Genomic DNA, 24,335 nt, shown 5'->3' on the forward strand with positions numbered 1-24,335 from the left:
CAAATTAAGATATGCATCTGTAACAGAAATCCCAAGGAACCTTGTCGGCTGACAGACACTATGACTGTGTATACTGGCCTAGGTGTGGACTGACTTCAGCTTGGCCGTGCGGCCAGTTGCACAATGGATAACGTGTCTGATAACGGTCAGAAGATTGAATATTTGACTCCTGTTTGGTTCAAAACTAGATTTATTGACAAAATCAAGCTGGGAAAATACTGTATACTTTCATTTGAGTGGCTGGCAGTTCTCGATTCAAACACATTTTAGACTGATTTTATATGGGACTTTTCCCCAACATCTCTGAGAAAAAGATGGAGCTTGTAATTACAACAAGCATCATTTCAAGTTTATGGATTTGTCTGTGATGTGTATTTTTAGTATGTGTCTTCCCATATGGTCTAGCGGTTAGGATTCCTGGTTTTCACCCAGGTGGCCTGGGTTCAACTCCCGGTATGGAAAAGAATATCTTGTCATTAGGTAGCAGTTGTGTAACAACAGAATGCTGCATTTTAACTGGCAGCAGTTTCACACAACACAACAATATTCCCTCAGCAACAGGAAATGTGACATGTTATGTAGATTCAAATTATACAAGGCTTTTTAAACGTTGAATACACTTCATGGCTGCATTTCTTGCTCTGCAGTAAAATTCATGCGACAACAGGAAGATCAAATTAAGATATGCATCTGTAACAGAAATCCCAAGGAACCTTGTCGCTGACAGACACTATGACTGTGTATACTGGCCTAGGTGTGACCTGACTTCAGCTTGGCCGTGCGGCCAGTTGCACAATGGATAACGTGTCTGATAACAGGTCAGAAGATTGAATATTTGACTCCTGTTTGGTTCAAAACTAGATTTATTTGACCAAAATCAAGCTGGGAAAAATACTGTATACTTTTCATTGTGTCTGGCAGTTCTCGATTCAAACACATTTTAGACTGATTTTATATGGGACTTTTCCCAAACATCTCTGAGAAAAAAGATGGAGCTTGTAATTACAACAAGCATCATTTCAATGTTTATGGATTTGTCTGTGATGTTTTTTTAAGTAACTGTCTTCCCATATGGTCTGGCGTTTAGGATTCCTGGTTTTCGCCCGGGTTGAACTCCCAGTATGGGAAAGAACATCTTGTCATTTGTGATGCACTTGTGTAAGAACAGATACCACATTTTAAATGGCAGCAGAATCACACAACACAACAATATTCCCCAAGCAACAGGAAATGTGACATGTTTTGTAGATTCATAATTTACAAGACTTTTTAAACATTGATACACTTCAAGTTTGCATTTCTTGCTCTGCAGTAAAATTCATGTAACAACAGGAGGATCAAATTAAGATATGCATCTGAAACAGAAAACCAAGGAACCTTGTTGTTGACAGACGCTATGACTGTGTACACTGGTCTAGCTGTGACCTGACTTCAGCTTAGATGTGGGGCCAGTGGCGCAATGGATAACGTGTCTGACTACGGATCAGAAGATTCTAGGTTCGACTCCTGGCTGGCTCAATACTTTATTTAATTGATTGAAATCAAGCTGGGAATGATACTGTATACCTTTCAGTGCTTCTGGCTGTTCTCACTTCAAACACATTTTAGACGGATTTCATCTGGACATTCCCCATCATCTCTGAGAAAAATGATGGAGCTTTGAAATCCAACAGGCATAATGTCAACATTTAAAGATTTGTCTGTGATGTGTATTTTAAGTATGTGTCTTCCCATATGGTCTAGCGGTTAGGATTCCTGGTTTTCACCCAGGTGGCCCGGGTTCAACTCCCGGTATGGGAAAGAATATCTTGTCATTAGGTACGCAGTTGTGTAACAACAGATGCTGCATTTAACTGGCAGCAGTTTCACACAACACAACAATATTCCCTCAGCAACAGGAAATGTGACATGTTATGTAGATTCAAATTATACAAGGCTTTTTAAACGTTGAATACACTTCATGGCTGCATTTCTTGCTCTGCAGTAAAATTCATGCGACAACAGGAAGATCAAATTAAGATATGCATCTGTAACAGAAATCCCAAGGAACCTTGTCGCTGACAGACACTATGACTGTGTATACTGGCCTAGGTGTGACCTGACTTCAGCTTGGCCGTGCGGCCAGTTGCACAATGGATAACGTGTCTGATAACAGGTCAGAAGATTGAATATTTGACTCCTGTTTGGTTCAAAACTAGATTTATTTGACCAAAATCAAGCTGGGAAAAATACTGTATACTTTTCATTGTGTCTGGCAGTTCTCGATTCAAACACATTTTAGACTGATTTTATATGGGACTTTTCCCCAACATCTCTGAGAAAAAAGATGGAGCTTGTAATTACAACAAGCATCATTTCAATGTTTATGGATTTGTCTGTGATGTGTATTTTCAGTATGTGTCTTCCCATATGGTCTAGCGGTTAGGATTCCTGGTTTTCACCCAGGTGGCCCGGGTTCAACTCCCGGTATGGGAAAGAATATCTTGTCATTAGGTACGCAGTTGTGTAACAACAGATGCTGCATTTTAACTGGCAGCAGTTTCACACAACACAACAATATTCCCTCAGCAACAGGAAATGTGACATGTTATGTAGATTCAAATTATACAAGGCTTTTTAAACGTTGAATACACTTCATGGCTGCATTTCTTGCTCTGCAGTAAAATTCATGCGACAACAGGAAGATCAAATTAAGATATGCATCTGTAACAGAAATCCCAAGGAACCTTGTCGCTGACAGACACTATGACTGTGTATACTGGCCTAGGTGTGACCTGACTTCAGCTTGGCCGTGCGGCCAGTTGCACAATGGATAACGTGTCTGATAACAGGTCAGAAGATTGAATATTTGACTCCTGTTTGGTTCAAAACTAGATTTATTTGACCAAAATCAAGCTGGGAAAAATACTGTATACTTTTCATTGTGTCTGGCAGTTCTCGATTCAAACACATTTTAGACTGATTTTATATGGGACTTTTCCCAACATCTCTGAGAAAAAAGATGGAGCTTGTAATTACAACAAGCATCATTTCAATGTTTATGGATTTGTCTGTGATGTTTTTTTAAGTAACTGTCTTCCCATATGGTCTGGCGTTTAGGATTCCTGGTTTTCGCCCGGGTTGAACTCCCAGTATGGGAAAGAACATCTTGTCATTTGTGATGCACTTGTGTAAGAACAGATACCACATTTTAAATGGCAGCAGAATCACACAACACAACAATATTCCCCAAGCAACAGGAAATGTGACATGTTTTGTAGATTCATAATTTACAAGACTTTTTAAACATTGATACACTTCAAGTTTGCATTTCTTGCTCTGCAGTAAAATTCATGTAACAACAGGAGGATCAAATTAAGATATGCATCTGAAACAGAAAACCAAGGAACCTTGTTGTTGACAGACGCTATGACTGTGTACACTGGTCTAGCTGTGACCTGACTTCAGCTTAGATGTGGGGCCAGTGGCGCAATGGATAACGTGTCTGACTACGGATCAGAAGATTCTAGGTTCGACTCCTGGCTGGCTCAATACTTTATTTAATTGATTGAAATCAAGCTGGGAATGATACTGTATACCTTTCAGTGCTTCTGGCTGTTCTCACTTCAAACACATTTTAGACGGATTTCATCTGGACATTCCCCATCATCTCTGAGAAAAATGATGGAGCTTTGAAATCCAACAGGCATAATGTCAACATTTAAAGATTTGTCTGTGATGTGTATTTTAAGTATGTGTCTTCCCATATGGTCTAGCGGTTAGGATTCCTGGTTTTCACCCAGGTGGCCCGGGTTCAACTCCCGGTATGGGAAAGAATATCTTGTCATTAGGTACGCAGTTGTGTAACAACAGATGCTGCATTTTAACTGGCAGCAGTTTCACACAACACAACAATATTCCCTCAGCAACAGGAAATGTGACATGTTATGTAGATTCAAATTATACAAGGCTTTTTAAACGTTGAATACACTTCATGGCTGCATTTCTTGCTCTGCAGTAAAATTCATGCGACAACAGGAAGATCAAATTAAGATATGCATCTGTAACAGAAATCCCAAGGAACCTTGTCGCTGACAGACACTATGACTGTGTATACTGGCCTAGGTGTGACCTGACTTCAGCTTGGCCGTGCGGCCAGTTTCACAATGGATAACGTGTCTGATAACAGGTCGGAAGATTGAATATTTGACTCCTGTTTGGTTCAAAACTAGATTTATTTGACCAAAATCAAGCTGGGAAAAATACTGTATACTTTTCATTGTGTCTGGCAGTTCTCGATTCAAACACATTTTAGACTGATTTTATATGGGACTTTTCCCAAACATCTCTGAGAAAAAAGATGGAGCTTGTAATTACAACAAGCATCATTTCAATGTTTATGGATTTGTCTGTGATGTTTTTTTAAGTAACTGTCTTCCCATATGGTCTGGCGTTTAGGATTCCTGGTTTTCGCCCGGGTTGAACTCCCAGTATGGGAAAGAACATCTTGTCATTTGTGATGCACTTGTGTAAGAACAGATACCACATTTTAAATGGCAGCAGAATCACACAACACAACAATATTCCCCAAGCAACAGGAAATGTGACATGTTTTGTAGATTCATAATTTACAAGACTTTTTAAACATTGATACACTTCAAGTTTGCATTTCTTGCTCTGCAGTAAAATTCATGTAACAACAGGAGGATCAAATTAAGATATGCATCTGAAACAGAAAACCAAGGAACCTTGTTGTTGACAGACGCTATGACTGTGTACACTGGTCTAGCTGTGACCTGACTTCAGCTTAGATGTGGGGCCAGTGGCGCAATGGATAACGTGTCTGACTACGGATCAGAAGATTCTAGGTTCGACTCCTGGCTGGCTCAATACTTTATTTAATTGATTGAAATCAAGCTGGGAATGATACTGTATACCTTTCAGTGCTTCTGGCTGTTCTCACTTCAAACACATTTTAGACGGATTTCATCTGGACATTCCCCATCATCTCTGAGAAAAATGATGGAGCTTTGAAATCCAACAGGCATAATGTCAACATTTAAAGATTTGTCTGTGATGTGTATTTTAAGTATGTGTCTTCCCATATGGTCTAGCGGTTAGGATTCCTGGTTTTCACCCAGGTGGCCCGGGTTCAACTCCCGGTATGGGAAAGAATATCTTGTCATTAGGTACGCAGTTGTGTAACAACAGATGCTGCATTTTAACTGGCAGCAGTTTCACACAACACAACAATATTCCCTCAGCAACAGGAAATGTGACATGTTATGTAGATTCAAATTATACAAGGCTTTTTAAACGTTGAATACACTTCATGGCTGCATTTCTTGCTCTGCAGTAAAATTCATGCGACAACAGGAAGATCAAATTAAGATATGCATCTGTAACAGAAATCCCAAGGAACCTTGTCGCTGACAGACACTATGACTGTGTATACTGGCCTAGGTGTGACCTGACTTCAGCTTGGCCGTGCGGCCAGTTGCACAATGGATAACGTGTCTGATAACAGGTCAGAAGATTGAATATTTGACTCCTGTTTGGTTCAAAACTAGATTTATTTGACCAAAATCAAGCTGGGAAAAATACTGTATACTTTTCATTGTGTCTGGCAGTTCTCGATTCAAACACATTTTAGACTGATTTTATATGGGACTTTTCCCCAACATCTCTGAGAAAAAAGATGGAGCTTGTAATTACAACAAGCATCATTTCAATGTTTATGGATTTGTCTGTGATGTGTATTTTCAGTATGTGTCTTCCCATATGGTCTAGCGGTTAGGATTCCTGGTTTTCACCCAGGTGGCCCGGGTTCAACTCCCGGTATGGGAAAGAATATCTTGTCATTAGGTACGCAGTTGTGTAACAACAGATGCTGCATTTTAACTGGCAGCAGTTTCACACAACACAACAATATTCCCTCAGCAACAGGAAATGTGACATGTTATGTAGATTCAGATTATACAAGGCTTTTTAAACGTTGAATACACTTCATGGCTGCATTTCTTGCTCTGCAGTAAAATTCATGCGACAACAGGAAGATCAAATTAAGATATGCATCTGTAACAGAAATCCCAAGGAACCTTGTCGCTGACAGACACTATGACTGTGTATACTGGCCTAGGTGTGACCTGACTTCAGCTTGGCCGTGCGGCCAGTTTCACAATGGATAACGTGTCTGATAACAGGTCGGAAGATTGAATATTTGACTCCTGTTTGGTTCAAAACTAGATTTATTTGACCAAAATCAAGCTGGGAAAAATACTGTATACTTTTCATTGTGTCTGGCAGTTCTCGATTCAAACACATTTTAGACTGATTTTATATGGGACTTTTCCCAAACATCTCTGAGAAAAAAGATGGAGCTTGTAATTACAACAAGCATCATTTCAATGTTTATGGATTTGTCTGTGATGTTTTTTTTAAGTAACTGTCTTCCCATATGGTCTGGCGTTTAGGATTCCTGGTTTTCGCCCGGGTTGAACTCCCAGTATGGGAAAGAACATCTTGTCATTTGTGATGCACTTGTGTAAGAACAGATACCACATTTTAAATGGCAGCAGAATCACACAACACAACAATATTCCCCAAGCAACAGGAAATGTGACATGTTTTGTAGATTCATAATTTACAAGACTTTTTAAACATTGATACACTTCAAGTTTGCATTTCTTGCTCTGCAGTAAAATTCATGTAACAACAGGAGGATCAAATTAAGATATGCATCTGAAACAGAAAACCAAGGAACCTTGTTGTTGACAGACGCTATGACTGTGTACACTGGTCTAGCTGTGACCTGACTTCAGCTTAGATGTGGGGCCAGTGGCGCAATGGATAACGTGTCTGACTACGGATCAGAAGATTCTAGGTTCGACTCCTGGCTGGCTCAATACTTTATTTAATTGATTGAAATCAAGCTGGGAATGATACTGTATACCTTTCAGTGCTTCTGGCTGTTCTCACTTCAAACACATTTTAGACGGATTTCATCTGGACATTCCCCATCATCTCTGAGAAAAATGATGGAGCTTTGAAATCCAACAGGCATAATGTCAACATTTAAAGATTTGTCTGTGATGTGTATTTTAAGTATGTGTCTTCCCATATGGTCTAGCGGTTAGGATTCCTGGTTTTCACCCAGGTGGCCCGGGTTCAACTCCCGGTATGGGAAAGAATATCTTGTCATTAGGTACGCAGTTGTGTAACAACAGATGCTGCATTTTAACTGGCAGCAGTTTCACACAACACAACAATATTCCCTCAGCAACAGGAAATGTGACATGTTATGTAGATTCAAATTATACAAGGCTTTTTAAACGTTGAATACACTTCATGGCTGCATTTCTTGCTCTGCAGTAAAATTCATGCGACAACAGGAAGATCAAATTAAGATATGCATCTGTAACAGAAATCCCAAGGAACCTTGTCGCTGACAGACACTATGACTGTGTATACTGGCCTAGGTGTGACCTGACTTCAGCTTGGCCGTGCGGCCAGTTGCACAATGGATAACGTGTCTGATAACAGGTCAGAAGATTGAATATTTGACTCCTGTTTGGTTCAAAACTAGATTTATTTGACCAAAATCAAGCTGGGAAAAATACTGTATACTTTTCATTGTGTCTGGCAGTTCTCGATTCAAACACATTTTAGACTGATTTTATATGGGACTTTTCCCCAACATCTCTGAGAAAAAAGATGGAGCTTGTAATTACAACAAGCATCATTTCAATGTTTATGGATTTGTCTGTGATGTGTATTTTCAGTATGTGTCTTCCCATATGGTCTAGCGGTTAGGATTCCTGGTTTTCACCCAGGTGGCCCGGGTTCAACTCCCGGTATGGGAAAGAATATCTTGTCATTAGGTACGCAGTTGTGTAACAACAGATGCTGCATTTTAACTGGCAGCAGTTTCACACAACACAACAATATTCCCTCAGCAACAGGAAATGTGACATGTTATGTAGATTCAGATTATACAAGGCTTTTTAAACGTTGAATACACTTCATTGCTGCATTTCTTGCTCTGCAGTAAAATTCATGCGACAACAGGAAGATCAAATTAAGATATGCATCTGTAACAGAAATCCCAAGGAACCTTGTCGCTGACAGACACTATGACTGTGTATACTGGCCTAGGTGTGACCTGACTTCAGCTTGGCCGTGCGGCCAGTTTCACAATGGATAACGTGTCTGATAACAGGTCGGAAGATTGAATATTTGACTCCTGTTTGGTTCAAAACTAGATTTATTTGACCAAAATCAAGCTGGGAAAAATACTGTATACTTTTCATTGTGTCTGGCAGTTCTCGATTCAAACACATTTTAGACTGATTTTATATGGGACTTTTCCCAAACATCTCTGAGAAAAAAGATGGAGCTTGTAATTACAACAAGCATCATTTCAATGTTTATGGATTTGTCTGTGATGTTTTTTTTAAGTAACTGTCTTCCCATATGGTCTGGCGTTTAGGATTCCTGGTTTTCGCCCGGGTTGAACTCCCAGTATGGGAAAGAACATCTTGTCATTTGTGATGCACTTGTGTAAGAACAGATACCACATTTTAAATGGCAGCAGAATCACACAACACAACAATATTCCCCAAGCAACAGGAAATGTGACATGTTTTGTAGATTCATAATTTACAAGACTTTTTAAACATTGATACACTTCAAGTTTGCATTTCTTGCTCTGCAGTAAAATTCATGTAACAACAGGAGGATCAAATTAAGATATGCATCTGAAACAGAAAACCAAGGAACCTTGTTGTTGACAGACGCTATGACTGTGTACACTGGTCTAGCTGTGACCTGACTTCAGCTTAGATGTGGGGCCAGTGGCGCAATGGATAACGTGTCTGACTACGGATCAGAAGATTCTAGGTTCGACTCCTGGCTGGCTCAATACTTTATTTAATTGATTGAAATCAAGCTGGGAATGATACTGTATACCTTTCAGTGCTTCTGGCTGTTCTCACTTCAAACACATTTTAGACGGATTTCATCTGGACATTCCCCATCATCTCTGAGAAAAATGATGGAGCTTTGAAATCCAACAGGCATAATGTCAACATTTAAAGATTTGTCTGTGATGTGTATTTTAAGTATGTGTCTTCCCATATGGTCTAGCGGTTAGGATTCCTGGTTTTCACCCAGGTGGCCCGGGTTCAACTCCCGGTATGGGAAAGAATATCTTGTCATTAGGTACGCAGTTGTGTAACAACAGATGCTGCATTTTAACTGGCAGCAGTTTCACACAACACAACAATATTCCCTCAGCAACAGGAAATGTGACATGTTATGTAGATTCAAATTATACAAGGCTTTTTAAACGTTGAATACACTTCATGGCTGCATTTCTTGCTCTGCAGTAAAATTCATGCGACAACAGGAAGATCAAATTAAGATATGCATCTGTAACAGAAATCCCAAGGAACCTTGTCGCTGACAGACACTATGACTGTGTATACTGGCCTAGGTGTGACCTGACTTCAGCTTGGCCGTGCGGCCAGTTGCACAATGGATAACGTGTCTGATAACAGGTCAGAAGATTGAATATTTGACTCCTGTTTGGTTCAAAACTAGATTTATTTGACCAAAATCAAGCTGGGAAAAATACTGTATACTTTTCATTGTGTCTGGCAGTTCTCGATTCAAACACATTTTAGACTGATTTTATATGGGACTTTTCCCCAACATCTCTGAGAAAAAAGATGGAGCTTGTAATTACAACAAGCATCATTTCAATGTTTATGGATTTGTCTGTGATGTGTATTTTCAGTATGTGTCTTCCCATATGGTCTAGCGGTTAGGATTCCTGGTTTTCACCCAGGTGGCCCGGGTTCAACTCCCGGTATGGGAAAGAATATCTTGTCATTAGGTACGCAGTTGTGTAACAACAGATGCTGCATTTTAACTGGCAGCAGTTTCACACAACACAACAATATTCCCTCAGCAACAGGAAATGTGACATGTTATGTAGATTCAGATTATACAAGGCTTTTTAAACGTTGAATACACTTCATGGCTGCATTTCTTGCTCTGCAGTAAAATTCATGCGACAACAGGAAGATCAAATTAAGATATGCATCTGTAACAGAAATCCCAAGGAACCTTGTCGCTGACAGACACTATGACTGTGTATACTGGCCTAGGTGTGACCTGACTTCAGCTTGGCCGTGCGGCCAGTTGCACAATGGATAACGTGTCTGATAACAGGTCAGAAGATTGAATATTTGACTCCTGTTTGGTTCAAAACTAGATTTATTTGACCAAAATCAAGCTGGGAAAAATACTGTATACTTTTCATTGTGTCTGGCAGTTCTCGATTCAAACACATTTTAGACTGATTTTATATGGGACTTTTCCCAAACATCTCTGAGAAAAAAGATGGAGCTTGTAATTACAACAAGCATCATTTCAATGTTTATGGATTTGTCTGTGATGTTTTTTTAAGTAACTGTCTTCCCATATGGTCTGGCGTTTAGGATTCCTGGTTTTCGCCCGGGTTGAACTCCCAGTATGGGAAAGAACATCTTGTCATTTGTGATGCACTTGTGTAAGAACAGATACCACATTTTAAATGGCAGCAGAATCACACAACACAACAATATTCCCCAAGCAACAGGAAATGTGACATGTTTTGTAGATTCATAATTTACAAGACTTTTTAAACATTGATACACTTCAAGTTTGCATTTCTTGCTCTGCAGTAAAATTCATGTAACAACAGGAGGATCAAATTAAGATATGCATCTGAAACAGAAAACCAAGGAACCTTGTTGTTGACAGACGCTATGACTGTGTACACTGGTCTAGCTGTGACCTGACTTCAGCTTAGATGTGGGGCCAGTGGCGCAATGGATAACGTGTCTGACTACGGATCAGAAGATTCTAGGTTCGACTCCTGGCTGGCTCAATACTTTATTTAATTGATTGAAATCAAGCTGGGAATGATACTGTATACCTTTCAGTGCTTCTGGCTGTTCTCACTTCAAACACATTTTAGACGGATTTCATATGGGACATTCCCCAATCATCTCTGAGAAAAAAGATGGAGCTTGTAATTACAACAGGCATAATGTCACATGTTAATGGATTTGTCTGTGATGTGTATTTTAAGTATGTGTCTTCCCATATGGTCTAGCGGTTAGGATTCCTGGTTTTCACCCAGGTGGCCCGGGTTCAACTCCCGGTATGGGAAAGAATATCTTGTCATTAGGTACGCAGTTGTGTAACAACAGATGCTGCATTTTAACTGGCAGCAGTTTCACACAACACAACAATATTCCCTCAGCAACAGGAAATGTGACATGTTATGTAGATTCAGATTATACAAGGCTTTTTAAACGTTGAATACACTTCATTGCTGCATTTCTTGCTCTGCAGTAAAATTCATGCGACAACAGGAAGATCAAATTAAGATATGCATCTGTAACAGAAATCCCAAGGAACCTTGTCGCTGACAGACACTATGACTGTGTATACTGGCCTAGGTGTGACCTGACTTCAGCTTGGCCGTGCGGCCAGTTTCACAATGGATAACGTGTCTGATAACAGGTCGGAAGATTGAATATTTGACTCCTGTTTGGTTCAAAACTAGATTTATTTGACCAAAATCAAGCTGGGAAAAATACTGTATACTTTTCATTGTGTCTGGCAGTTCTCGATTCAAACACATTTTAGACTGATTTTATATGGGACTTTTCCCAAACATCTCTGAGAAAAAAGATGGAGCTTGTAATTACAACAAGCATCATTTCAATGTTTATGGATTTGTCTGTGATGTTTTTTTAAGTAACTGTCTTCCCATATGGTCTGGCGTTTAGGATTCCTGGTTTTCGCCCGGGTTGAACTCCCAGTATGGGAAAGAACATCTTGTCATTTGTGATGCACTTGTGTAAGAACAGATACCACATTTTAAATGGCAGCAGAATCACACAACACAACAATATTCCCCAAGCAACAGGAAATGTGACATGTTTTGTAGATTCATAATTTACAAGACTTTTTAAACATTGATACACTTCAAGTTTGCATTTCTTGCTCTGCAGTAAAATTCATGGAACAACAGGAGGATCAAATTAAGATATGCATCTGAAACAGAAAACCAAGGAACCTTGTTGTTGACAGACGCTATGACTGTGTACACTGGTCTAGCTGTGACCTGACTTCAGCTTAGATGTGGGGCCAGTGGCGCAATGGATAACGTGTCTGACTACGGATCAGAAGATTCTAGGTTCGACTCCTGGCTGGCTCAATACTTTATTTAATTGATTGAAATCAAGCTGGGAATGATACTGTATACCTTTCAGTGCTTCTGGCTGTTCTCACTTCAAACACATTTTAGACGGATTTCATCTGGACATTCCCCATCATCTCTGAGAAAAATGATGGAGCTTTGAAATCCAACAGGCATAATGTCAACATTTAAAGATTTGTCTGTGATGTGTATTTTAAGTATGTGTCTTCCCATATGGTCTAGCGGTTAGGATTCCTGGTTTTCACCCAGGTGGCCCGGGTTCAACTCCCGGTATGGGAAAGAATATCTTGTCATTAGGTACGCAGTTGTGTAACAACAGATGCTGCATTTTAACTGGCAGCAGTTTCACACAACACAACAATATTCCCTCAGCAACAGGAAATGTGACATGTTATGTAGATTCAGATTATACAAGGCTTTTTAAACGTTGAATACACTTCATGGCTGCATTTCTTGCTCTGCAGTAAAATTCATGCGACAACAGGAAGATCAAATTAAGATATGCATCTGTAACAGAAATCCCAAGGAACCTTGTCGCTGACAGACACTATGACTGTGTATACTGGCCTAGGTGTGACCTGACTTCAGCTTGGCCGTGCGGCCAGTTTCACAATGGATAACGTGTCTGATAACAGGTCAGGAAGATTGAATATTTGACTCCTGTTTGGTTCAAAACTAGATTTATTTGACCAAAATCAAGCTGGGAAAAATACTGTATACTTTTCATTGTGTCTGGCAGTTCTCGATTCAAACACATTTTAGACTGATTTTATATGGGACTTTTCCCAAACATCTCTGAGAAAAAAGATGGAGCTTGTAATTACAACAAGCATCATTTCAATGTTTATGGATTTGTCTGTGATGTTTTTTTAAGTAACTGTCTTCCCATATGGTCTGGCGTTTAGGATTCCTGGTTTTCGCCCGGGTTGAACTCCCAGTATGGGAAAGAACATCTTGTCATTTGTGATGCACTTGTGTAAGAACAGATACCACATTTTAAATGGCAGCAGAATCACACAACACAACAATATTCCCCAAGCAACAGGAAATGTGACATGTTTTGTAGATTCATAATTTACAAGACTTTTTAAACATTGATACACTTCAAGTTTGCATTTCTTGCTCTGCAGTAAAATTCATGTAACAACAGGAGGATCAAATTAAGATATGCATCTGAAACAGAAAACCAAGGAACCTTGTTGTTGACAGACGCTATGACTGTGTACACTGGTCTAGCTGTGACCTGACTTCAGCTTAGATGTGGGGCCAGTGGCGCAATGGATAACGTGTCTGACTACGGATCAGAAGATTCTAGGTTCGACTCCTGGCTGGCTCAATACTTTATTTAATTGATTGAAATCAAGCTGGGAATGATACTGTATACCTTTCAGTGCTTCTGGCTGTTCTCACTTCAAACACATTTTAGACGGATTTCATCTGGACATTCCCCATCATCTCTGAGAAAAATGATGGAGCTTTGAAATCCAACAGGCATAATGTCAACATTTAAAGATTTGTCTGTGATGTGTATTTTAAGTATGTGTCTTCCCATATGGTCTAGCGGTTAGGATTCCTGGTTTTCACCCAGGTGGCCCGGGTTCAACTCCCGGTATGGGAAAGAATATCTTGTCATTAGGTACGCAGTTGTGTAACAACAGATGCTGCATTTTAACTGGCAGCAGTTTCACACAACACAACAATATTCCCTCAGCAACAGGAAATGTGACATGTTATGTAGATTCAAATTATACAAGGCTTTTTAAACGTTGAATACACTTCATGGCTGCATTTCTTGCTCTGCAGTAAAATTCATGCGACAACAGGAAGATCAAATTAAGATATGCATCTGTAACAGAAATCCCAAGGAACCTTGTCGCTGACAGACACTATGACTGTGTATACTGGCCTAGGTGTGACCTGACTTCAGCTTGGCCGTGCGGCCAGTTGCACAATGGATAACGTGTCTGATAACAGGTCAGAAGATTGAATATTTGACTCCTGTTTGGTTCAAAACTAGATTTATTTGACCAAAATCAAGCTGGGAAAAATACTGTATACTTTTCATTGTGTCTGGCAGTTCTCGATTCAAACACATTTTAGACTGATTTTATATGGGACTTTTCCCCAACATCTCTGAGAAAAAAGATGGAGCTTGTAATTACAACAAGCATCATTTCAATGTTTATGGATTTGTCTGTGATGTGTATTTTCAGTATGTGTCTTCCCATATGGTCTAGCGGTTAGGATTCCTGGTTTTCACCCAGGTGGCCCGGGTTCAACTCCCGGTATGGGAAAGAATATCTTGTCATTAGGTACGCAGTTGTGTAACAACAGATGCTGCATTTTAACTGGCAGCAGTTTCACACAACACAACAATATTCCCTCAGCAACAGGAAATGTGACATGTTATGTAGATTCAAATTATACAAGGCTTTTTAAATGTTGAATACACTTCATGGCTGCATTTCTTGCTCTGCAGTAAAATTCATGCGACAACAGGAAGATCAAATTAAGATATGCATCTGTAACAGAAATCCCAAGGAACCTTGTCGCTGACAGACACTATGACTGTGTATACTGGCCTAGGTGTGACCTGACTTCAGCTTGGCCGTGCGGCCAGTTGCACAATGGATAACGTGTCTGATAACAGGTCAGAAGATTGAATATTTGACTCCTGTTTGGTTCAAAACTAGATTTATTTGACCAAAATCAAGCTGGGAAAAATACTGTATACTTTTCATTGTGTCTGGCAGTTCTCGATTCAAACACATTTTAGACTGATTTTATATGGGACTTTTCCCCAACATCTCTGAGAAAAAAGATGGAGCTTGTAATTACAACAAGCATCATTTCAATGTTTATGGATTTGTCTGTGATGTGTATTTTCAGTATGTGTCTTCCCATATGGTCTAGCGGTTAGGATTCCTGGTTTTCACCCAGGTGGCCCGGGTTCAACTCCCGGTATGGGAAAGAATATCTTGTCATTAGGTACGCAGTTGTGTAACAACAGATGCTGCATTTTAACTGGCAGCAGTTTCACACAACACAACAATATTCCCTCAGCAACAGGAAATGTGACATGTTATGTAGATTCAGATTATACAAGGCTTTTTAAACGTTGAATACACTTCATGGCTGCATTTCTTGCTCTGCAGTAAAATTCATGCGACAACAGGAAGATCAAATTAAGATATGCATCTGTAACAGAAATCCCAAGGAACCTTGTCGCTGACAGACACTATGACTGTGTATACTGGCCTAGGTGTGACCTGACTTCAGCTTGGCCGTGCGGCCAGTTGCACAATGGATAACGTGTCTGATAACAGGTCGGAAGATTGAATATTTGACTCCTGTTTGGTTCAAAACTAGATTTATTTGACCAAAATCAAGCTGGGAAAAATACTGTATACTTTTCATTGTGTCTGGCAGTTCTCGATTCAAACACATTTTAGACTGATTTTATATGGGACTTTTCCCAAACATCTCTGAGAAAAAAGATGGAGCTTGTAATTACAACAAGCATCATTTCAATGTTTATGGATTTGTCTGTGATGTTTTTTTAAGTAACTGTCTTCCCATATGGTCTGGCGTTTAGGATTCCTGGTTTTCGCCCGGGTTGAACTCCCAGTATGGGAAAGAACATCTTGTCATTTGTGATGCACTTGTGTAAGAACAGATACCACATTTTAAATGGCAGCAGAATCACACAACACAACAATATTCCCCAAGCAACAGGAAATGTGACATGTTTTGTAGATTCATAATTTACAAGACTTTTTAAACATTGATACACTTCAAGTTTGCATTTCTTGCTCTGCAGTAAAATTCATGTAACAACAGGAGGATCAAATTAAGATATGCATCTGAAACAGAAAACCAAGGAACCTTGTTGTTGACAGACGCTATGACTGTGTACACTGGTCTAGCTGTGACCTGACTTCAGCTTAGATGTGGGGCCAGTGGCGCAATGGATAACGTGTCTGACTACGGATCAGAAGATTCTAGGTTCGACTCCTGGCTGGCTCAATACTTTATTTAATTGATTGAAATCAAGCTGGGAATGATACTGTATACCTTTCAGTGCTTCTGGCTGTTCTCACTTCAAACACATTTTAGACGGATTTCATCTGGACATTCCCCATCATCTCTGAGAAAAATGATGGAGCTTTGAAATCCAACAGGCATAATGTCAACATTTAAAGATTTGTCTGTGATGTGTATTTTAAGTATGTGTCTTCCCATATGGTCTAGCGGTTAGGATTCCTGGTTTTCACCCAGGTGGCCCGGGTTCAACTCCCGGTATGGGAAAGAATATCTTGTCATTAGGTACGCAGTTGTGTAACAACAGATGCTGCATTTTAACTGGCAGCAGTTTCACACAACACAACAATATTCCCTCAGCAACAGGAAATGTGACATGTTATGTAGATTCAAATTATACAAGGCTTTTTAAACGTTGAATACACTTCATGGCTGCATTTCTTGCTCTGCAGTAAAATTCATGCGACAACAGGAAGATCAAATTAAGATATGCATCTGTAACAGAAATCCCAAGGAACCTTGTCGCTGACAGACACTATGACTGTGTATACTGGCCTAGGTGTGACCTGACTTCAGCTTGGCCGTGCGGCCAGTTGCACAATGGATAACGTGTCTGATAACAGGTCAGAAGATTGAATATTTGACTCCTGTTTGGTTCAAAACTAGATTTATTTGACCAAAATCAAGCTGGGAAAAATACTGTATACTTTTCATTGTGTCTGGCAGTTCTCGATTCAAACACATTTTAGACTGATTTTATATGGGACTTTTCCCCAACATCTCTGAGAAAAAAGATGGAGCTTGTAATTACAACAAGCATCATTTCAATGTTTATGGATTTGTCTGTGATGTGTATTTTCAGTATGTGTCTTCCCATATGGTCTAGCGGTTAGGATTCCTGGTTTTCACCCAGGTGGCCCGGGTTCAACTCCCGGTATGGGAAAGAATATCTTGTCATTAGGTACGCAGTTGTGTAACAACAGATGCTGCATTTTAACTGGCAGCAGTTTCACACAACACAACAATATTCCCTCAGCAACAGGAAATGTGACATGTTATGTAGATTCAAATTATACAAGGCTTTTTAAACGTTGAATACACTTCATGGCTGCATTTCTTGCTCTGCAGTAAAATTCATGCGACAACAGGAAGATCAAATTAAGATATGCATCTGTAACAGAAATCCCAAGGAACCTTGTCGCTGACAGACACTATGACTGTGTATACTGGCCTAGGTGTGACCTGACTTCAGCTTGGCCGTGCGGCCAGTTGCACAATGGATAACGTGTCTGATAACAGGTCAGAAGATTGAATATTTGACTCCTGTTTGGTTCAAAACTAGATTTATTTGACCAAAATCAAGCTGGGAAAAATACTGTATACTTTTCATTGTGTCTGGCAGTTCTCGATTCAAACACATTTTAGACTGATTTTATATGGGACTTTTCCCAACATCTCTGAGAAAAAAGATGGAGCTTGTAATTACAACAAGCATCATTTCAATGTTTATGGATTTGTCTGTGATGTTTTTTTAAGTAACTGTCTTCCCATATGGTCTGGCGTTTAGGATTCCTGGTTTTCGCCCGGGTTGAACTCCCAGTATGGGAAAGAACATCTTGTCATTTGTGATGCACTTGTGTAAGAACAGATACCACATTTTAAATGGCAGCAGAATCACACAACACAACAATATTCCCCAAGCAACAGGAAATGTGACATGTTTTGTAGATTCATAATTTACAAGACTTTTTAAACATTGATACACTTCAAGTTTGCATTTCTTGCTCTGCAGTAAAATTCATGTAACAACAGGAGGATCAAATTAAGATATGCATCTGAAACAGAAAACCAAGGAACCTTGTTGTTGACAGACGCTATGACTGTGTACACTGGTCTAGCTGTGACCTGACTTCAGCTTAGATGTGGGGCCAGTGGCGCAATGGATAACGTGTCTGACTACGGATCAGAAGATTCTAGGTTCGACTCCTGGCTGGCTCAATACTTTATTTAATTGATTGAAATCAAGCTGGGAATGATACTGTATACCTTTCAGTGCTTCTGGCTGTTCTCACTTCAAACACATTTTAGACGGATTTCATCTGGACATTCCCCATCATCTCTGAGAAAAATGATGGAGCTTTGAAATCCAACAGGCATAATGTCAACATTTAAAGATTTGTCTGTGATGTGTATTTTAAGTATGTGTCTTCCCATATGGTCTAGCGGTTAGGATTCCTGGTTTTCACCCAGGTGGCCCGGGTTCAACTCCCGGTATGGGAAAGAATATCTTGTCATTAGGTACGCAGTTGTGTAACAACAGATGCTGCATTTTAACTGGCAGCAGTTTCACACAACACAACAATATTCCCTCAGCAACAGGAAATGTGACATGTTATGTAGATTCAAATTATACAAGGCTTTTTAAACGTTGAATACACTTCATGGCTGCATTTCTTGCTCTGCAGTAAAATTCATGCGACAACAGGAAGATCAAATTAAGATATGCATCTGTAACAGAAATCCCAAGGAACCTTGTCGCTGACAGACACTATGACTGTGTATACTGGCCTAGGTGTGACCTGACTTCAGCTTGGCCGTGCGGCCAGTTGCACAATGGATAACGTGTCTGATAACAGGTCAGAAGATTGAATATTTGACTCCTGTTTGGTTCAAAACTAGATTTATTTGACCAAAATCAAGCTGGGAAAAATACTGTATACTTTTCATTGTGTCTGGCAGTTCTCGATTCAAACACATTTTAGACTGATTTTATATGGGACTTTTCCCAAACATCTCTGAGAAAAAAGATGGAGCTTGTAATTACAACAAGCATCATTTCAATGTTTATGGATTTGTCTGTGATGTTTTTTTTAAGTAACTGTCTTCCCATATGGTCTGGCGTTTAGGATTCCTGGTTTTCGCCCGGGTTGAACTCCCAGTATGGGAAAGAACATCTTGTCATTTGTGATGCACTTGTGTAAGAACAGATACCACATTTTAAATGGCAGCAGAATCACACAACACAACAATATTCCCCAAGCAACAGGAAATGTGACATGTTTTGTAGATTCATAATTTACAAGACTTTTTAAACATTGATACACTTCAAGTTTGCATTTCTTGCTCTGCAGTAAAATTCATGTAACAACAGGAGGATCAAATTAAGATATGCATCTGAAACAGAAAACCAAGGAACCTTGTTGTTGACAGACGCTATGACTGTGTACACTGGTCTAGCTGTGACCTGACTTCAGCTTAGATGTGGGGCCAGTGGCGCAATGGATAACGTGTCTGACTACGGATCAGAAGATTCTAGGTTCGACTCCTGGCTGGCTCAATACTTTATTTAATTGATTGAAATCAAGCTGGGAATGATACTGTATACCTTTCAGTGCTTCTGGCTGTTCTCACTTCAAACACATTTTAGACGGATTTCATCTGGACATTCCCCATCATCTCTGAGAAAAATGATGGAGCTTTGAAATCCAACAGGCATAATGTCAACATTTAAAGATTTGTCTGTGATGTGTATTTTAAGTATGTGTCTTCCCATATGGTCTAGCGGTTAGGATTCCTGGTTTTCACCCAGGTGGCCCGGGTTCAACTCCCGGTATGGGAAAGAATATCTTGTCATTAGGTACGCAGTTGTGTAACAACAGATGCTGCATTTTAACTGGCAGCAGTTTCACACAACACAACAATATTCCCTCAGCAACAGGAAATGTGACATGTTATGTAGATTCAAATTATACAAGGCTTTTTAAACGTTGAATACACTTCATGGCTGCATTTCTTGCTCTGCAGTAAAATTCATGCGACAACAGGAAGATCAAATTAAGATATGCATCTGTAACAGAAATCCCAAGGAACCTTGTCGCTGACAGACACTATGACTGTGTATACTGGCCTAGGTGTGACCTGACTTCAGCTTGGCCGTGCGGCCAGTTGCACAATGGATAACGTGTCTGATAACAGGTCAGAAGATTGAATATTTGACTCCTGTTTGGTTCAAAACTAGATTTATTTGACCAAAATCAAGCTGGGAAAAATACTGTATACTTTTCATTGTGTCTGGCAGTTCTCGATTCAAACACATTTTAGACTGATTTTATATGGGACTTTTCCCCAACATCTCTGAGAAAAAAGATGGAGCTTGTAATTACAACAAGCATCATTTCAATGTTTATGGATTTGTCTGTGATGTTTTTTTTAAGTAACTGTCTTCCCATATGGTCTGGCGTTTAGGATTCCTGGTTTTCGCCCGGGTTGAACTCCCAGTATGGGAAAGAACATCTTGTCATTTGTGATGCACTTGTGTAAGAACAGATACCACATTTTAAATGGCAGCAGAATCACACAACACAACAATATTCCCCAAGCAACAGGAAATGTGACATGTTTTGTAGATTCATAATTTACAAGACTTTTTAAACATTGATACACTTCAAGTTTGCATTTCTTGCTCTGCAGTAAAATTCATGTAACAACAGGAGGATCAAATTAAGATATGCATCTGAAACAGAAAACCAAGGAACCTTGTTGTTGACAGACGCTATGACTGTGTACACTGGTCTAGCTGTGACCTGACTTCAGCTTAGATGTGGGGCCAGTGGCGCAATGGATAACGTGTCTGACTACGGATCAGAAGATTCTAGGTTCGACTCCTGGCTGGCTCAATACTTTATTTAATTGATTGAAATCAAGCTGGGAATGATACTGTATACCTTTCAGTGCTTCTGGCTGTTCTCACTTCAAACACATTTTAGACGGATTTCATCTGGACATTCCCCATCATCTCTGAGAAAAATGATGGAGCTTTGAAATCCAACAGGCATAATGTCAACATTTAAAGATTTGTCTGTGATGTGTATTTTAAGTATGTGTCTTCCCATATGGTCTAGCGGTTAGGATTCCTGGTTTTCACCCAGGTGGCCCGGGTTCAACTCCCGGTATGGGAAAGAATATCTTGTCATTAGGTACGCAGTTGTGTAACAACAGATGCTGCATTTTAACTGGCAGCAGTTTCACACAACACAACAATATTCCCTCAGCAACAGGAAATGTGACATGTTATGTAGATTCAAATTATACAAGGCTTTTTAAACGTTGAATACACTTCATGGCTGCATTTCTTGCTCTGCAGTAAAATTCATGCGACAACAGGAAGATCAAATTAAGATATGCATCTGTAACAGAAATCCCAAGGAACCTTGTCGCTGACAGACACTATGACTGTGTATACTGGCCTAGGTGTGACCTGACTTCAGCTTGGCCGTGCGGCCAGTTGCACAATGGATAACGTGTCTGATAACAGGTCAGAAGATTGAATATTTGACTCCTGTTTGGTTCAAAACTAGATTTATTTGACCAAAATCAAGCTGGGAAAAATACTGTATACTTTTCATTGTGTCTGGCAGTTCTCGATTCAAACACATTTTAGACTGATTTTATATGGGACTTTTCCCCAACATCTCTGAGAAAAAAGATGGAGCTTGTAATTACAACAAGCATCATTTCAATGTTTATGGATTTGTCTGTGATGTGTATTTTCAGTATGTGTCTTCCCATATGGTCTAGCGGTTAGGATTCCTGGTTTTCACCCAGGTGGCCCGGGTTCAACTCCCGGTATGGGAAAGAATATCTTGTCATTAGGTACGCAGTTGTGTAACAACAGATGCTGCATTTTAACTGGCAGCAGTTTCACACAACACAACAATATTCCCTCAGCAACAGGAAATGTGACATGTTATGTAGATTCAGATTATACAAGGCTTTTTAAACGTTGAATACACTTCATTGCTGCATTTCTTGCTCTGCAGTAAAATTCATGCGACAACAGGAAGATCAAATTAAGATATGCATCTGTAACAGAAATCCCAAGGAACCTTGTCGCTGACAGACACTATGACTGTGTATACTGGCCTAGGTGTGACCTGACTTCAGCTTGGCCGTGCGGCCAGTTTCACAATGGATAACGTGTCTGATAACAGGTCGGAAGATTGAATATTTGACTCCTGTTTGGTTCAAAACTAGATTTATTTGACCAAAATCAAGCTGGGAAAAATACTGTATACTTTTCATTGTGTCTGGCAGTTCTCGATTCAAACACATTTTAGACTGATTTTATATGGGACTTTTCCCAAACATCTCTGAGAAAAAAGATGGAGCTTGTAATTACAACAAGCATCATTTCAATGTTTATGGATTTGTCTGTGATGTTTTTTTTAAGTAACTGTCTTCCCATATGGTCTGGCGTTTAGGATTCCTGGTTTTCGCCCGGGTTGAACTCCCAGTATGGGAAAGAACATCTTGTCATTTGTGATGCACTTGTGTAAGAACAGATACCACATTTTAAATGGCAGCAGAATCACACAACACAACAATATTCCCCAAGCAACAGGAAATGTGACATGTTTTGTAGATTCATAATTTACAAGACTTTTTAAACATTGATACACTTCAAGTTTGCATTTCTTGCTCTGCAGTAAAATTCATGTAACAACAGGAGGATCAAATTAAGATATGCATCTGAAACAGAAAACCAAGGAACCTTGTTGTTGACAGACGCTATGACTGTGTACACTGGTCTAGCTGTGACCTGACTTCAGCTTAGATGTGGGGCCAGTGGCGCAATGGATAACGTGTCTGACTACGGATCAGAAGATTCTAGGTTCGACTCCTGGCTGGCTCAATACTTTATTTAATTGATTGAAATCAAGCTGGGAATGATACTGTATACCTTTCAGTGCTTCTGGCTGTTCTCACTTCAAACACATTTTAGACGGATTTCATCTGGACATTCCCCATCATCTCTGAGAAAAATGATGGAGCTTTGAAATCCAACAGGCATAATGTCAACATTTAAAGATTTGTCTGTGATGTGTATTTTAAGTATGTGTCTTCCCATATGGTCTAGCGGTTAGGATTCCTGGTTTTCACCCAGGTGGCCCGGGTTCAACTCCCGGTATGGGAAAGAATATCTTGTCATTAGGTACGCAGTTGTGTAACAACAGATGCTGCATTTTAACTGGCAGCAGTTTCACACAACACAACAATATTCCCTCAGCAACAGGAAATGTGACATGTTATGTAGATTCAAATTATACAAGGCTTTTTAAACGTTGAATACACTTCATGGCTGCATTTCTTGCTCTGCAGTAAAATTCATGCGACAACAGGAAGATCAAATTAAGATATGCATCTGTAACAGAAATCCCAAGGAACCTTGTCGCTGCATTTGTGTAACAACAGATGCTGCATTTTAACTGCAGCAGTTTTCACACAACACAACAATATTCCCCTCAGCAACAGGAAATGTGACATGTTATGTAGATTCAAATTATACAAGGCTTTTTTAAACGTTGAATACACTTCATGCTGCATTTCTTGCTCTGCAGTAAAATTCATGCGACAACAGGATAGATCAAATTAAGATATGCATCTGTAACAGAAATCCCAAGGAACCTTGTCGCTGACAGACACTATGACTGTGTATACTGGCCTAGGTGTGACCTGACTTCAGCTTGGCCGTGCGGCCAGTTTCACAATGGATAACGTGTCTGATAACAGGTCGGAAGATTGAATATTTGACTCCTGTTTGGTTCAAAACTAGATTTATTTGACCAAAATCAAGCTGGGAAAATACTGTATACTTTTCATTGTGTCTGGCAGTTCTCGATTCAAACACATTTTAGACTGATTTTATATGGGACTTTTCCCAAACATCTCTGAGAAAAAAGATGGAGCTTGTAATTACAACAAGCATCATTTCAATGTTTATGGATTTGTCTGTGATGTTTTTTTTAAGTAACTGTCTTCCCATATGGTCTGGCGTTTAGGATTCCTGGTTTTCGCCCGGGTTGAACTCCCAGTATGGGAAAGAACATCTTGTCATTTGTGATGCACTTGTGTAAGAACAGATACCACATTTTAAATGGCAGCAGAATCACACAACACAACAATATTCCCCAAGCAACAGGAAATGTGACATGTTTTGTAGATTCATAATTTACAAGACTTTTTAAACATTGATACACTT

At 39.6% G+C, this 24,335-nt stretch overlaps 35 non-coding genes across 35 annotated transcripts; all 35 read left to right on the plus strand.

The window, feature by feature from the left end:
* The first annotated feature begins 390 nt into the window (after positions 1-390).
* Positions 391-462, plus strand: trnae-uuc (transfer RNA glutamic acid (anticodon UUC)). Its single transcript has one exon. It is a non-coding gene; the product is annotated as a tRNA-Glu (tRNA).
* A 983-nt stretch (positions 463-1,445) lies between these two features.
* On the plus strand, positions 1,446-1,518 carry trnar-acg (transfer RNA arginine (anticodon ACG)). The gene has a single exon. It is a non-coding gene; the product is annotated as a tRNA-Arg (tRNA).
* Positions 1,519-1,728: 210 nt separating this feature from the next.
* Positions 1,729-1,800, plus strand: trnae-uuc (transfer RNA glutamic acid (anticodon UUC)). Its single transcript has one exon. It is a non-coding gene; the product is annotated as a tRNA-Glu (tRNA).
* Positions 1,801-2,403: 603 nt separating this feature from the next.
* Positions 2,404-2,475, plus strand: trnae-uuc (transfer RNA glutamic acid (anticodon UUC)). Its single transcript has one exon. It is a non-coding gene; the product is annotated as a tRNA-Glu (tRNA).
* A 982-nt stretch (positions 2,476-3,457) lies between these two features.
* trnar-acg (transfer RNA arginine (anticodon ACG)) lies at positions 3,458-3,530 on the plus strand. Its single transcript has one exon. It is a non-coding gene; the product is annotated as a tRNA-Arg (tRNA).
* Positions 3,531-3,740: 210 nt separating this feature from the next.
* trnae-uuc (transfer RNA glutamic acid (anticodon UUC)) lies at positions 3,741-3,812 on the plus strand. Its single transcript has one exon. It is a non-coding gene; the product is annotated as a tRNA-Glu (tRNA).
* A 983-nt stretch (positions 3,813-4,795) lies between these two features.
* Positions 4,796-4,868, plus strand: trnar-acg (transfer RNA arginine (anticodon ACG)). Its single transcript has one exon. It is a non-coding gene; the product is annotated as a tRNA-Arg (tRNA).
* A 210-nt stretch (positions 4,869-5,078) lies between these two features.
* trnae-uuc (transfer RNA glutamic acid (anticodon UUC)) lies at positions 5,079-5,150 on the plus strand. Its single transcript has one exon. It is a non-coding gene; the product is annotated as a tRNA-Glu (tRNA).
* A 604-nt stretch (positions 5,151-5,754) lies between these two features.
* On the plus strand, positions 5,755-5,826 carry trnae-uuc (transfer RNA glutamic acid (anticodon UUC)). The gene has a single exon. It is a non-coding gene; the product is annotated as a tRNA-Glu (tRNA).
* A 984-nt stretch (positions 5,827-6,810) lies between these two features.
* Positions 6,811-6,883, plus strand: trnar-acg (transfer RNA arginine (anticodon ACG)). Its single transcript has one exon. It is a non-coding gene; the product is annotated as a tRNA-Arg (tRNA).
* Positions 6,884-7,093: 210 nt separating this feature from the next.
* On the plus strand, positions 7,094-7,165 carry trnae-uuc (transfer RNA glutamic acid (anticodon UUC)). Its single transcript has one exon. It is a non-coding gene; the product is annotated as a tRNA-Glu (tRNA).
* Positions 7,166-7,769: 604 nt separating this feature from the next.
* Positions 7,770-7,841, plus strand: trnae-uuc (transfer RNA glutamic acid (anticodon UUC)). The gene has a single exon. It is a non-coding gene; the product is annotated as a tRNA-Glu (tRNA).
* Positions 7,842-8,825: 984 nt separating this feature from the next.
* Positions 8,826-8,898, plus strand: trnar-acg (transfer RNA arginine (anticodon ACG)). The gene has a single exon. It is a non-coding gene; the product is annotated as a tRNA-Arg (tRNA).
* Positions 8,899-9,108: 210 nt separating this feature from the next.
* On the plus strand, positions 9,109-9,180 carry trnae-uuc (transfer RNA glutamic acid (anticodon UUC)). Its single transcript has one exon. It is a non-coding gene; the product is annotated as a tRNA-Glu (tRNA).
* Positions 9,181-9,784: 604 nt separating this feature from the next.
* On the plus strand, positions 9,785-9,856 carry trnae-uuc (transfer RNA glutamic acid (anticodon UUC)). Its single transcript has one exon. It is a non-coding gene; the product is annotated as a tRNA-Glu (tRNA).
* Positions 9,857-10,839: 983 nt separating this feature from the next.
* Positions 10,840-10,912, plus strand: trnar-acg (transfer RNA arginine (anticodon ACG)). The gene has a single exon. It is a non-coding gene; the product is annotated as a tRNA-Arg (tRNA).
* A 213-nt stretch (positions 10,913-11,125) lies between these two features.
* On the plus strand, positions 11,126-11,197 carry trnae-uuc (transfer RNA glutamic acid (anticodon UUC)). The gene has a single exon. It is a non-coding gene; the product is annotated as a tRNA-Glu (tRNA).
* A 983-nt stretch (positions 11,198-12,180) lies between these two features.
* On the plus strand, positions 12,181-12,253 carry trnar-acg (transfer RNA arginine (anticodon ACG)). Its single transcript has one exon. It is a non-coding gene; the product is annotated as a tRNA-Arg (tRNA).
* A 210-nt stretch (positions 12,254-12,463) lies between these two features.
* On the plus strand, positions 12,464-12,535 carry trnae-uuc (transfer RNA glutamic acid (anticodon UUC)). The gene has a single exon. It is a non-coding gene; the product is annotated as a tRNA-Glu (tRNA).
* Positions 12,536-13,519: 984 nt separating this feature from the next.
* Positions 13,520-13,592, plus strand: trnar-acg (transfer RNA arginine (anticodon ACG)). The gene has a single exon. It is a non-coding gene; the product is annotated as a tRNA-Arg (tRNA).
* Positions 13,593-13,802: 210 nt separating this feature from the next.
* trnae-uuc (transfer RNA glutamic acid (anticodon UUC)) lies at positions 13,803-13,874 on the plus strand. Its single transcript has one exon. It is a non-coding gene; the product is annotated as a tRNA-Glu (tRNA).
* A 604-nt stretch (positions 13,875-14,478) lies between these two features.
* Positions 14,479-14,550, plus strand: trnae-uuc (transfer RNA glutamic acid (anticodon UUC)). Its single transcript has one exon. It is a non-coding gene; the product is annotated as a tRNA-Glu (tRNA).
* Positions 14,551-15,154: 604 nt separating this feature from the next.
* On the plus strand, positions 15,155-15,226 carry trnae-uuc (transfer RNA glutamic acid (anticodon UUC)). The gene has a single exon. It is a non-coding gene; the product is annotated as a tRNA-Glu (tRNA).
* Positions 15,227-16,209: 983 nt separating this feature from the next.
* Positions 16,210-16,282, plus strand: trnar-acg (transfer RNA arginine (anticodon ACG)). Its single transcript has one exon. It is a non-coding gene; the product is annotated as a tRNA-Arg (tRNA).
* A 210-nt stretch (positions 16,283-16,492) lies between these two features.
* Positions 16,493-16,564, plus strand: trnae-uuc (transfer RNA glutamic acid (anticodon UUC)). The gene has a single exon. It is a non-coding gene; the product is annotated as a tRNA-Glu (tRNA).
* Positions 16,565-17,168: 604 nt separating this feature from the next.
* trnae-uuc (transfer RNA glutamic acid (anticodon UUC)) lies at positions 17,169-17,240 on the plus strand. The gene has a single exon. It is a non-coding gene; the product is annotated as a tRNA-Glu (tRNA).
* A 982-nt stretch (positions 17,241-18,222) lies between these two features.
* trnar-acg (transfer RNA arginine (anticodon ACG)) lies at positions 18,223-18,295 on the plus strand. The gene has a single exon. It is a non-coding gene; the product is annotated as a tRNA-Arg (tRNA).
* A 210-nt stretch (positions 18,296-18,505) lies between these two features.
* Positions 18,506-18,577, plus strand: trnae-uuc (transfer RNA glutamic acid (anticodon UUC)). Its single transcript has one exon. It is a non-coding gene; the product is annotated as a tRNA-Glu (tRNA).
* A 984-nt stretch (positions 18,578-19,561) lies between these two features.
* Positions 19,562-19,634, plus strand: trnar-acg (transfer RNA arginine (anticodon ACG)). Its single transcript has one exon. It is a non-coding gene; the product is annotated as a tRNA-Arg (tRNA).
* A 210-nt stretch (positions 19,635-19,844) lies between these two features.
* trnae-uuc (transfer RNA glutamic acid (anticodon UUC)) lies at positions 19,845-19,916 on the plus strand. The gene has a single exon. It is a non-coding gene; the product is annotated as a tRNA-Glu (tRNA).
* Positions 19,917-20,900: 984 nt separating this feature from the next.
* Positions 20,901-20,973, plus strand: trnar-acg (transfer RNA arginine (anticodon ACG)). Its single transcript has one exon. It is a non-coding gene; the product is annotated as a tRNA-Arg (tRNA).
* Positions 20,974-21,183: 210 nt separating this feature from the next.
* trnae-uuc (transfer RNA glutamic acid (anticodon UUC)) lies at positions 21,184-21,255 on the plus strand. Its single transcript has one exon. It is a non-coding gene; the product is annotated as a tRNA-Glu (tRNA).
* A 604-nt stretch (positions 21,256-21,859) lies between these two features.
* On the plus strand, positions 21,860-21,931 carry trnae-uuc (transfer RNA glutamic acid (anticodon UUC)). Its single transcript has one exon. It is a non-coding gene; the product is annotated as a tRNA-Glu (tRNA).
* A 984-nt stretch (positions 21,932-22,915) lies between these two features.
* On the plus strand, positions 22,916-22,988 carry trnar-acg (transfer RNA arginine (anticodon ACG)). The gene has a single exon. It is a non-coding gene; the product is annotated as a tRNA-Arg (tRNA).
* A 210-nt stretch (positions 22,989-23,198) lies between these two features.
* On the plus strand, positions 23,199-23,270 carry trnae-uuc (transfer RNA glutamic acid (anticodon UUC)). Its single transcript has one exon. It is a non-coding gene; the product is annotated as a tRNA-Glu (tRNA).
* The last annotated feature ends 1,065 nt before the right edge of the window (positions 23,271-24,335 follow it).

This window comes from Oncorhynchus kisutch, unplaced genomic scaffold (genome assembly GCF_002021735.2).
Source record: "Oncorhynchus kisutch isolate 150728-3 unplaced genomic scaffold, Okis_V2 scaffold1554, whole genome shotgun sequence".
NCBI classification, from domain to species: Eukaryota; Metazoa; Chordata; class Actinopteri; order Salmoniformes; family Salmonidae; genus Oncorhynchus; species Oncorhynchus kisutch.